The 13,228-nt window shown below is 35.4% G+C and overlaps 2 pseudogenes; one reads left to right on the top strand and one right to left on the bottom strand.

The window, feature by feature from the left end:
* Positions 1-3,771: 3,771 nt before the first annotated feature.
* On the top strand, positions 3,772-7,380 carry LOC125594609 (annotated as a pseudogene).
* Positions 7,381-10,020: 2,640 nt separating this feature from the next.
* LOC125594611 lies at positions 10,021-13,003 on the bottom strand (annotated as a pseudogene).
* Between the last annotated feature and the right edge of the window lie 225 nt (positions 13,004-13,228).

The raw sequence follows: 13,228 nt of genomic DNA, 5'->3' as shown, positions 1-13,228 counted from the left end.
AATATAAGTTAAGATGGACCAACCTATTTTTCTAGGAATAGTATATTTGTATAGTTATTTATTAAATAAGAATTTATAATCATACGGTTCTATGATCGTTCATATCGTTTTATAACAAAATATTTAAATCATCGATAACAAAATTTTTAATTTGAAATCTTTAATAAGTTTATAATATAAATGTTCTTGAAAATTCATTGAAAGTTTTAATATTAAAATATTTATGTAATCTTATGGTTATATTGTTTAATATATATATATATATATATTTTATTTTATTATTAAATGATATTTTTTACTCATATGGTTTTAAAATCATGTGTATCTTCTTATAATAAAAATGTTAAACCATTGATCATTAATTTTTAACATAATAATTTTAATAGTTTTAGTCATTTATTGTCGTTTTTAAAAATTCAAAATATAACATATACGAAAAATCTAAATTTTATTTTTATACCTAATTTGATTGTTTAATTTATTTTAATAATATAAAATTAACAAAAAATGATGGAGGAGATATACATTGTTATCAAATCTTATTATTAAACTCATTAATTGTCATATATATATTAGTCATTTATGGTAATTCCGTAGGTTTATTAAGGAAAGAAAATATCATATCATATCATTATATCATATAGTTTGACCAACTTATATATCTAACAACATATAAAATTGAATGTGGACCTACTTATTTTTCAATTGAATGTAATTGACTACCTAATGAGTGCCACCTATGCATTGGGGCCTCTTTTAATTAATACAAAATTGAGGTTACATCTTTTCAAATGTTCCTCAATAATATATAAGAGATTGTCTTACTTATGTTTACAAAATGTGAATGAGATCAAAGTATTATTGTTTGGAAAGATCGTATAAGAATTGTACATGGGTTTTTGAATATTCGTAACGGGATTTGCGGCAGATGCAACGGTAATTATGGAGCGGGAGAGAGAAGGTGTTGGCAATTTTCTGGTTCTGGCTGGTTCCAAGAATAATTGGCGTTTTAAATGAATATATCCCAATTCCATACATAAGGGGCAAGCAAATCAGAGTGCATGTGCAATAGGTTATGTTAATAGTCAGCGAACGCATGTGATATACGTCACCAAATAAGTTGAGTGGGGTCCCTCCCCCATTTTTCATCTGTTGATGATGATATGATCTGATATCCACTCTATCTATCTATACATCCTCATATCCATGTGCGGCCTTTGTTTGCTTCATGATGCAGTTATTGGATTCGAAATGGTTTAATCTTTTCTTTCTTTAATAACCATACAGTTTTACGAATACTAAAGGCAATCACTCAATAGATACAGTTCTATAATTTAGTAAAAATACAACTAGATATATTATTATGCATGCATGTGCTTTGCTTGGGAATATAAACCTAAAACAATTAAAAAAAACAGATGATAGTAGGTTATATAAAATATTATTTTAGTAAATTTTCAAGAGAAATTTTTAAGAGTTTTTTTTAAGTTTTGTCACAAAAATAATTATCAATAAAAAATAACTAAAATAAATTTTTATTAAAGAGTAAAAATACATTTATACCATAAAGGTTAACTAATCTAGATTTATGGTTTAAATTTAATTGATGTAATTTGAGGATATAATTTCAGATTTAAAAAAAAAAAATTAAAATTTTTAAATAAAAAATACTATTTTAATCATTTTCCTTATTGAAAACTATTTTTGTGACAAAAACTTAAAAATAGATATTTGATTCGCCTATTTTCAATCAAAGAAAATAAAGTAGTAGTTCGAAGATGCTTTGTTTCTAAAAAAACCCAAACTTTAGTATTAGAAGGCTCAAATTAGTAGATCCAAAAAACACTTCTGTCCTAAGTGTTAATGTGTTATGCAAGAGAAGTGTTGGTTGACAGGTTGAGGCATGATTTTTCAGGATACAACTCGAAACACCAATAGTTCCATACAAAATAACTTGTATATTAAGCAGATAATGATCTGTCGCATTGATTCGTGGAAGTAGCATTTTGAGACGGCTCCTTAACGTAGTACGCATGTGCATCCAAGAAACTAGATCAATACATTTTACTGAGCTAAATAACGAACCGTCAATCAAACTTAGCTAAACTCTAGCCATTCAACTTTGAAAGCAAAAACACACATGTACTTAGAACATGATTACTCGTCTAACCGGGATTCTTAACTCATGATTTGATTTTTTTTGCATTTTTTGGCAAAGAAATTTTTTTTTTACTACGATTCTTGTATCTCTTATTTAAGAGATGATTCTTAATTTTTCTTAGCTAAAATCTTATATAAAAACTAAAAACTGTAGATAATAATTTCAGTTAAGAGATATGTTTTTTTAGAAGTTATAACTAGGCCTAGGCATTCGGGGTCCCAATCGGGTTTCGGTTTTGTCCAATCGGGTCTCGGTTTTTCGGTTTATCAAAATCAGCTCCATTCGGATTATATAAAAGTTCGGTTCAGGACCGGTTCGGGTTTTATCGGGTTCAGATCAGTGTTAGTAAATCTTCAAAGAACTGGTACAACCCGGTGTACTTTTGGGTTTGGGTTCCAACCGGTTTTTTGGTTTTAAAGTACTTGATTTATACTTGTTTGTAACCAAAACATAAGTTAAATCGGTTCTTCGAGTTTAAAGTATTTGATTTGTACCTATTTTATAACCAAAACATAAGTAAAATCGATTCAAAAATAAGAAAAAACATCAAACATGATCATTAAAAGTCAAACGAAAGGTAAACATTATTATTGATAGAAAGAAACCTATAAATGAAATCACAAAACGAAAATTAAGTTCTCATGAAATGAAAATAAATTATTCAATTAAAATAAAACCAAAATCTAAAAATTTCAAGCCTCAACCGCCACTTTCAACCATCAACGTTCATGTAGTAGATCGTTATTGTAGATGTTAATAATATCTTAGTGTATTTTGGCTACATATCAAGAATTGAAATCATGTTTGGTACAAATTCTATTTTGGCATTTGAATGTTTCGGGTTCAATCGGATATCCATTTTAATTTCGGGTTCGGTTCGGATAATACCCATAACCCGAAATACCATAAAACAAGATCCATTCGGTATTTATGTCGGGTTCGGATCGGTTCGAATTCATTTTTATCGGATCGGGTTCGGTTCAGATTTTCGGATTCGGTTTATTCGCCCAGCCCTAGTTTAACAGAGATGAAGCAGAGAACACGAAACTACTGTCTCTCTCAATAAACAAGCCCAACAGAAAGGAGGCTAAAAGCCTGGTTCGAAAGAGATGACAAGCCCATAGATGTGTCCTTCAAACATTCATCATCTCCGTAACATTCACATCTTCCCCCAAGATTATTGGGCTCTCTAGGGTAATTTTTTTTTGTTTTTAATTAAAAATTTCCAAAATGTCGTGGAGGAGAAACAGATTTACGAGCTGACGTGGAGGATTATGATTGGAGAAAAAAAATCTTATGGCCCTGTATCATTAAAACACCGTTTGATTAAGCTGTAAGATTTGAAGGCATCTATCCTCTCTGCCTCCAAGAGTCCAAAACATCTCAGAACTCACAAAAGAGACGACCTTTCTCTTCTCAACCCTCTCTACACAAAACTACTAATTAACTGATTAATAATAATTATATTTATTATCGATCCTAAGTTAATAGTATTAATTTCTTTTTTTGTAAGAAATAAAAAAATAATTTAAAAAAAAAAAGAGCAAAGCGATCTCTAAAAATCAAAATCTTGGGGGAGGAATAATTGTTCGGGTGTGTGTGGGGGATAAATGGCCTTTCACGTAGCTTGCCCAATCACTTGGTATGTTATCTCTCTAACGCTCACATATCTCTCTCTCTATCTCCTTCGCTCTCGATCGATATTAATCTCGTCTTCATCGCAGCCGTCGGATCTGCTCCTGCTCCCTAGGTTCCCTCGCGATCTCCGCGGCGCCGATTCGAAAGAGGACTTTCTGAGAGGCGTTCGCCGAGTGGAGGATCTCTGATCGATCCTTGGGGCTCTTCTAAGGTTGTTACGGTTCAGGTTAGGGCTCCGAAGGTTCGTAAGGATTCGATTGGAGATGGCGCCGTTGACGAAGCGGTGGCGGAGGAGGAGGCTTCGGCGCAGAGGAAGCGTGTTTCTCTTCAGAGACAAGCTGCAGTTACGGTTGAGGCTGCCGAGGATTACGCTCGGAGGTTCGAATCTGGTGTCAATGAGGTGAGCCTTTCGTTACCTATTGCAGCATTGACTAGTGTTGTTGTGAGGAGGGGGATGATGATGATGATAACGATCATCGTTTGTTGTGAGGATGATCGTTACCAATTGCATTGACTAGTGCTTGTGTGAAGGTGATGATGATACGGAGAATCGATTTTGTTTGTTTGTTGTTTCTTGTACAGGTTTCTCAAACGAGGAGGAGTTAGCTCAGTGTGGCGTGAATGTGATGGTAGAATGTGCTTCTTGGGGGAAAGTCATGGAAGCGAGAGAGCGAGGAGGATGCTTTCTTGTAAAACCTGTGGGAAGAAGTACCACAAGAATTGTGTCAAGTCTTGGGCTCAGCATAGAGGTGCGTTGTTGTTATCCTACTTTCTCTGGCGGCGGCTTGGTAAGGCTTTTGAAGTCTAATTGGCTGTAAGTTTGCAGATTTGTTTCATGGAGTTCATGGAGTTGTCCCTCGTGCCGGGTTTGTGAGGTAATTTTTTTCTATGCTCTGCCAATATCTCGGAATGTTTGACTAACTTCACAGAGTTTTCACGTTCTTTAGGTTTGTCGTAGAACAGGAGATCCGAACAAGTTTGTGTTCTGCAAAAGGTGTGATGCTGCTTACCATTGTTATTGCCAACATCCTCCACACAAGGTAGCTTACATATAGCTTGTTCATGACATATTATCTATGAGCTTAAAAGTAAATTGGCTGATGTATGTTTTCTGGACCGTACAGAATGTAAGTTCTGGGCCGTATTTGTGCCCGAAGCATACAAGATGCCACAGCTGTGATTCTACCGTCCCTGGAAACGGCCTTAGTGTCAGGTATACATATTAGTCCCTTGTAGGATAGGTTAGTTATAGAAGTGACCAGAACAAGGCGAGTTAGGAAGAAGTTCAGAAGGATTTAGCTTTAAAATTTCATTGACCATTTATTCTCTCTCTTTTTTATTTTTTTTTATGTAACAGGTGGTTTTTATCATATACTTGCTGTGATGCTTGTGGCAGATTGTTTGTGAAAGGAAATTATTGCCCTCTATGCTTGAAGGTATTTTTAAAGCAAAATGCGTCGTAGCACTACTATGACCTTTATTATTTAGTGCGTCATGCCCTTGGCCAAAGCATGCAGCTTCTGCTACATTTGTACCTCTTTAGTGTTGCGTTAACCAGGTTGCTTATCTTGTATAGGTGTATAGGGATTCAGAATCAACGCCAATGGTATGCTGCGATCTTTGTCAGCGTTGGGTGCATTGCCATTGCGACGGAATAAGGTTCTTCATTTATATTCTGTAGATAAAGTTATTGCGGTTGCATCTGTGTACTTGTTTTGAGAACTTTAAATATGCATAGCAAAATGTATTTCAGTTATATTAAATCTTGAATTGTTTTCTTTTGAAAACTGTCATGCAGTGATGAGAAATATCTCCAGTTTCAAGCTGATGGGAACCTACAATATAAATGTGCCACATGCCGTGGGGAGGGTTATCAGGTATGCATGTTCCTGTTTTAGAATCCTCCTCGCTACTGAGTCACTCAGGCCACTCTTCTTGTTTGGAATGGGAAGGGAAGGAAATAGTGCAATTTGCTAGTTTGTTAATTAATCAGATAAGGTCTCTTTGTTTTCTTATTCTGCCTTTGTTCTCAGGTGAAGGATCTTCAGGATGCTGTTCAAGAACTTTGGAAGAAGAAAGATATGGTGGACGCAGAGTTAGTTGCTAGTTTAAGGGCTGCTGCTGGTTTGCCAACAGATGAAGAAATATTTTCGATCTCTCCGTTTTCAGATGATGAAGAAAACGGTCCTGTGTCTGGGCGTTCAGTGAAGCTTTCTATCAAAGGACTGGTGGATAATCCCCAAAGAAAAGCAAGGAGTACAGAAAACATGTTAGTAAAAAAGGTCACCATACTAAGTCAGAGCTCCAACAGGATTCTGATGTGCATCACGGGATGGAATCTCAGAGAAGCAGGCTAAGTGGTGCTAAAACTGATAGTTTTGGGATTCAGATGAATGAACGATCTGATGTTCGTTCTTCTGTGGCTGGAATTTGCTCAACGCATGAACCTAGGATTGTGAAACACAAGAGGGTTGATGACGTTATGGTGACCGATGAAGAAAAGCCATCAAGGATAGTGAGAATAAAGTGTAGCAACAAGCCTCAGGATTCTGATAGCGAAGAGACATCATTGAAGGCAAAGAAGTTGGTCATTAATCTTGGCGCGAGGAAAAAAATGTCAGCGATTCTTCCAAGTCCAATGTGTTTCTCATTCGAGGGACAGAGATCAGTCTTCTGGTGAGGTACGAACCTTGAAGATATCTGGAAGATTTGGGAAAACTAAATCTGAAGGAAGTAAAGGTACTTTTGGGTCGATCACACAGTTCCCTGCATCAACAAGCGCAGGTAGTCATGTTGATGACAAAACATCCATCTCACCATCTTTACAGAAAGAAGCTAGACCTCTGCTGAAATTTAAACTCAGGAAACCTGATTCGGGAGATCAGACATCTTTGGCTACAACGCAATCTGAGGATGAAAAGCTGAGTTCTGGAAAGGGTCAAAGATCGAAGAGAAAGAGACCTTCAAGTTTAGTGGACAAGGCTTCTTTGGAGGAAGACGGTGATTCTCGTCAAGATAGTCCCAGGAGCGATGAGATGATGGATGCTAACTGGATTTTGAAAAAGTTGGGTAAAGATTCAATAGGAAAGAGAGTCGAAGTCCAAGGATCACAGAACTCATGGTAAGTTTGATCTACTTTGACTTTTTAAGCGCTTGTGTTTTGTGTTGCTTTTTTGTATCCAAATCAAACGTCTAAAACTAATAATACATTCCTGTCTGAAGGAATAAAGGAACAGTAACAGACGTTATTAGAGACACGTCCACATTGTCGGTTTCTCTAGATGATGGAAGCATGAAGACATTTGAACTTGGGAAGCACAATGTCCGCTTCATACCGCAGAAGCAAAAGAGGTCGAGGAGTTGATTAAACATCAAGCAGCGTTTTAGTCACTAACTTTCTGTGTGCGACATGAGAATATTTGTGTTCAGGCATTTCACGAGTTTTAAACTAGTTTTGGTGGTAATTATGAGAAACGCCAAACTTTGTAGATATAACTTGTGATACTGAAGGTAGATCTTGTTAAGGCTCGAGTTGTCGTTCCTTGTAACTCATTTGCACTAGGTTCATAATACTGCTTTTTGCAAACTCGTGTAACCATTTTTTCTTTCTTAGTTCAAGCATGTAAGAATCCACTTTTGTACTCTGTTGCTAAATATAGTATCACCAATTATCAAAGTGAAAATAATCAGGGCGGTTGCAGATTCCCATCAGTAGTAACTAACACAGTCTCACCTCCACACGTCTCTTTTGACAATCAAGCCCTCTTCTTCACAATTCTTGAAGAGCACACGTAGCTATTAGTCCTCCACGGTCCACAGGATTAGCTTGTTTAGGAAGCAACAACATATGCTTCTTATTTCTCACAACCCTAGATTTTCATGCCATTCAGTGATGCTATAGATCAAAACCATAACCAGCATGAATCTTAAAACCTGTTTTCTAGAGTTTCATGTGGGTATGCTTCGCGAGTAAACACTCCTTTAACCAAGAACGGATCACTACTTGTTTCATCTCCTTTAATCATGTCTGAGTTCTTGGTGTCATTTGTTATTCTCTCTTGTATCGCATCACAAAAGAACTGCAGGAAAAAGCAGATTGTGCTCGTCTTATCCGGAGGTGATGATTAATGAAGGTTCTGATGATGGTGAGAATAAACAAAACCTTACATATATAATTAGTTAACCGATTACATTAATAAGGGTTTTCCTGCAGAATGTGCGTCAGTAAAATTTAATTTAAATTGTATTCAAAAGTAAAATTTGTTAATATTGTAGATTTTGTTATTTTCTTACCAGTATTCTAATATAATTTTATTTAATAAATATAAAATTAATAAAAATAAATAATTTTATTTATTTTAAATTATATTTAAGAATTAATATGTATATACTTAGAGTTATAATCTTAGATAGATTTTATCTATTAGTTTTATTGAAAAATATTCAATCAGTTTTATAATTAAGAAAAAATGTATATAAAATTTTATAATCACCAAAAATTAAAACTAAACGGTATTTCTAAATTTGTAGATATAAAAAGGAAACAAATGGTATTATGATTAAAATTTATAACTTTTAGAAACTATAGAAAATTTGAAATATTTTTAGTAATAAAATTTATAATTATAAAAATATAATTAAATAATATTTCAAAATTTATAAAATAGTGTTATATTCTATTATTATATTTAGTATCATATTTGAATATTTTTTTTAATAATGATGAATGAGTTATTCTAATATAAATCAACATTAAATGTTATTGTCCATGTCACATTTAATCATAAGCTATGTCACCAATTTTAATATGTGATGTCACATTTTTAAGGGAAAATGATTGTAGAAATGACTTTTGTCAAATCACTTTCTAAATAATGTATATAGGGGATTGTTTGCTAAACAAAAAATACATAAATGAAAGTATTAAACCGGATTAAGATAACCCGTCTGATTACATAATAATTGTTTGCTAAACATAAAAATGCATAAATGAAAGGACTAAACCAGAATAATCTAACCCAATTAGTAAACCGAAATTAACTGGTTATATAACAAGGTGATTTAGTAAACCGAAATTAACTGGTTATAAAGAAGAGCAGTCCTATTTTTTAAAAAAGAATAATATCCTCTATACAATTAATATATATTAATTATGATCCACAAAACTAGATTTTCTAGTATTTTCACATATATTAAAAACATTAAATCACTAGAATAAATATTTATTTTTTAATTTTTAGTTGTCAATAATTGTTAATTAATAGTAATTTAATAAAATCAATTAATTTTGTTGAAATTTACAAAAAATTTAAAAACATATTTTTTTTTTAATTTCTCTAAAACATCTATTATTTTAATGAAACTGAACGAGTTTTTAAACTTGTTCTGACATATGAATTTGATAAACAGAAATAAACACGTGTAGGTTTTTTTTTGTCAACTAAACAAGTCTAGTTAGAGTAACTGCAGTAAGTGCAGTGAAAGTATCTTTCCAAATTTCTCATCAATAAAATACACAAAAAATAGTAAAAGAAAGAAAGAGAATAACAAAAAGTCAAAACAGAAGAAAGAGATGAGAATCGATTGCTCCTAAGACCATGATTATCTCTAGTCTCTTAACTCGAGTTCTTAGTTTTGGGTAAGAGACGATTATTAGTTTTTTTTAAAAAATTTTAACTTAGAAAAGCTAAAAACAGTATCTTAAATAATAGATATAAGATTCGTTCTTAGCCGAAACATATAAAAAAAATGTCAAATCATGAGTTAAGAATCCCAGACTAAAAGACCGGAGTTAATCATCCCCTAAGGTACCCATTCTAGAAGTGTCCAATGTTTAGTAGTTTAATTATTTTCCAAGGAATATTTATTAATTAACAAATAATCATATTAGATAACAATACTATTATATTAAGTAGATACTCTTGAAACAAATTTCACCACTAATGATGCCCTTAAATATAATAATTAGAAACATGTTCTGTTCTTTATTGGTTAATTAATTCTTTTTAAAATGACAATAAACTTGGACGGGATAAAAGTTAATTAGAAATACAAGTCAACATCTATATACACATCCTTTCTTTCACGTTTAAAGAAACGCAATACAAGAAAAGAAACAATACTTGGTTAAATAACGAATATTAAAATTTACAGATATTTCTATATAGAAAAATAGAATTTCTAACAAAAAGAAAACCTCAAGTTCATTGGTCCTTGGTGTGTGCAAGTTAATTAGAATGGATTGGTCTCAAACTCTCTCAAGTGTCTTCAACGAAGATCCTGAAGATGAAATCCCTGAAACGTCGAGAGTATTGCTTTGGATCAACAGCTGAGATCGAAGTTGGATCATACTGCATTGATTTATATGCATGTTCAAGCTTCTTGCTTATATCGTAGTCTTGTAAAATGTCTATAACACCAAAGTAGAGAATCACGTCGTAAAATTCACCAGTTGGTTCCCCAACAAGCTGATTCTCAGCGTCACTTCTTCTCACCGTTCTTTCAACTCTTGCAGGCATGTTTATACCTAGTTGCATTGATGCTAACCTGAAAGAAAAAAAACATTCAAGAACACGCTCACTTGTATTACAAAACTCCATTTGCAGTTTCCACATTTATTGTGAGTATATAACCATTGAGTTTTTGGTTCTTTACTTGCTGGCATCGAGTAGAAACCGGTCCATTTCTCCTCGAGAGGGACGATTGTCTCCTGCTCAAACAAGATGAAGTGGCCTCGATCAAGCAAGCTTTAAGATGAATACTTTGAAAGTTAAGACAAGATTTTTACCGGTCGGGTCGGGGTTCTAGCTCCGGAAGTAGGAGTGGCAGAGTTATTGCACGAAGATTCTCGAAAGTGAAGACCAACCAAGAGACTATAGTCCATGATCCTCTCTTGTTCAAGAAATTCACAGTCTTTGTCCACTTGCCTGTTAAGAAAAAAATGTTTCGAACTCTCCTTACTTTCAAATCAGAGGATATATATATATATATATAACAAGAGTTGTATTATAAGTAGTGAATCAGTCACCTGCAAAATTCTTGGAACCAGTTCTTTTGCAACCGGAATAAGAAATTTAGATCAAGATCTTTAAGTGTTGTATTTGGATCTATTTCAGACTCTGGTTTAGTGGTAAGACGGCCATGAGATGATCCTTTCAGGTCAAACCGTCTATGGATGGAGTGGCCAGTACAGAATAGATTCCCCATGATTACAAACCGAACCTGCAAGACACAACTACTCTTCTGTCAGTGCTTCCATAACTGAAAATGCTAATAACAATTTAATGCATAGACATGAATACAAAAAATGGTTGTTGACCTTTTTCTGTGCAGTGCCAGTCAGTTTCACGCAGTGAAGACCGAAGAACTTCGTAACTAGAGTGTTTTCACATGCCCTTACATGGTTGTAGTAAGCCGGAAGCATCCTTATAAGAACCTGTTTCAAATGAAAAAAATACAAATGAGTGAATATTTTGATAAACAGATTTAAAAAAAAAATTGTATACTAGTACTTACTTTTGTTTCTGCCTTCTTCATGGTCTTGATCATGTAGCGGTCATCATTGGTCAATAGAAGAAACTTCCACTTTCCCTGGAGATGATAGCTCCCTAAGAGCATCATTGCCACAAATCGATAACATATAATCTGCTGCATCCACATTAAACAGTTTCCGCAGAGTCCTACACAACATTTCCATAAGTTTTTCTTAAAACCAAAACACACATAAAAGAGATAAAAAAATCAACCAAAGAAAAAAGAGTTTCTCACCTGAAAACCACAGGACAATAGTCCTTCCATTTGAACTCACAAGACTGGTGCGGAGGAGTGTATTTAGATCCCTCAGATGGAAACTTCGTCCAAAGTTTTTCCTTTGGATCAAACGCAGAAGCCTTCAAATCAAGCGATGTTGCCGGTGCTGGTCTTCCAACAGAATGTCTTACAAAAAGAAAAACAACAATTATCAAATAAAAAAAAAAAGCAAAAACAAACAAAAGTATTTAGTTTACCTAATCCCAAGCTGCAAGTTAAGCATGAGATCATAATTCTTATGTCCTTTGGAGATAGTCTGTCCTTGTTTCTTAGCAGGTTGTATTCTCAACGGCCCCAACGGTGATCTGTTACTCTCCGTATCATCTACCTGAAGATAACCAGAACCATTATTCCTCAACTCCATTTCAGCATTACTAACTCTTCCATCGACAGACCTCCTCCTCGGCCTCTCACTGCTCTTAGTCCTGTTCCCACTACTACTCTGCTCAGAAGAAGAACCGTACCAAACCGGCATCTTCTGAGACGGCAAAACCGGTATCCTCTGACAAGTACAAACCACACACTCACTCAAATCAACGTAGAACACTTGTTGCGGTTGCCAGTCAAAGTTCCCCGTAGACGTCGACGGGTAATAAGTCCCGTTCTGTTCTTTAGGATCTTTACTCCAAACACCGACGTAAAAACTCCCATCCGACCAACGGAAAGTACCATTCCCTTTAGGAGCAGAGTCTTCCCAAGACCCGTCGTAACGGTTCCCGTTGCTCCATATCATCGTCCCGTTACCGTTCATCATCCCGTTCTTCCACTGCCCTATGTAATGATTCTCGTTCTTCCACTGGTACCTCCCGTGCCCGTCTTGCAACCCTCTCCTCCACTCGCCGTCGTAGCAGTCTCCGTTGACATAGCTCTTCGTGCCTTGGCCGTGCCGCAGGTTCATCACCCACGAGCCTCGGTATAAATCTCCGGAGGAGTCTATGTAAGTGCCTTTGCCGTCCATGTAGCCGTTCTTGAAGTCGCCTTCGTAGGTGGCGCCGCTGGGCCAGCTGAAACGGCCTTTCCCCATGGTTTTGCCGCGGTGCCATTCTCCGACGTACATACACCCGTCGGTCCAGAGGTATTTGCCGTGCCCGGGGGAGGTTGTCTCTCCATTGGCCTGTGTAGAAGTCTCCGCTCGGTAAGGCTTTCTCCGCGTGGTATGTCTCTCCCGTTGGTCGGCTGTAGTCGTCGGCGTCGTCTGCGTGTGCTACCGACATTTCTTATTTTGTTTTGTTTTGTCTTTTTTTTTTGTGTTTTGTTTTCAGATATGTCTTCTTCGTCTTCGTTCGTTCATTGCTAGATCGCTAAGTCTCATTTGGAGGATTGTGTTAAGACAATGGGAGGATCTTGGTCTTCTTTAGAACAGCGATGAGGACATAGAGAGAGAGATGAGACGTTTTGATTGCGTGGCGTGGAGAAATGATGATGATCAACAGAAAGATTGAAGACGAGAATGTTGTGTGTGTTGAATTGGTGATGGTGATTCGATAGAGAGGTTGAAGAGTTTGGTAATGGCCATATTGTTATTGGAGCTCCGCGTTTGATTCCTAAAGCGACTACCTAACCAGACATCTGGAGGGGCCTCACAATGAGCGACGTGGTTCCCTTGTTAATGCTTACGTC

Source organism: Brassica napus, assembly GCF_020379485.1.
Source record: "Brassica napus cultivar Da-Ae chromosome C1 unlocalized genomic scaffold, Da-Ae chrC01_Random_18, whole genome shotgun sequence".
Taxonomy (NCBI): Eukaryota; Viridiplantae; Streptophyta; class Magnoliopsida; order Brassicales; family Brassicaceae; genus Brassica; species Brassica napus.
Note: the sequence above shows the minus strand (reverse complement) of the source record. Positions and strands in the feature narration are given on the sequence as shown.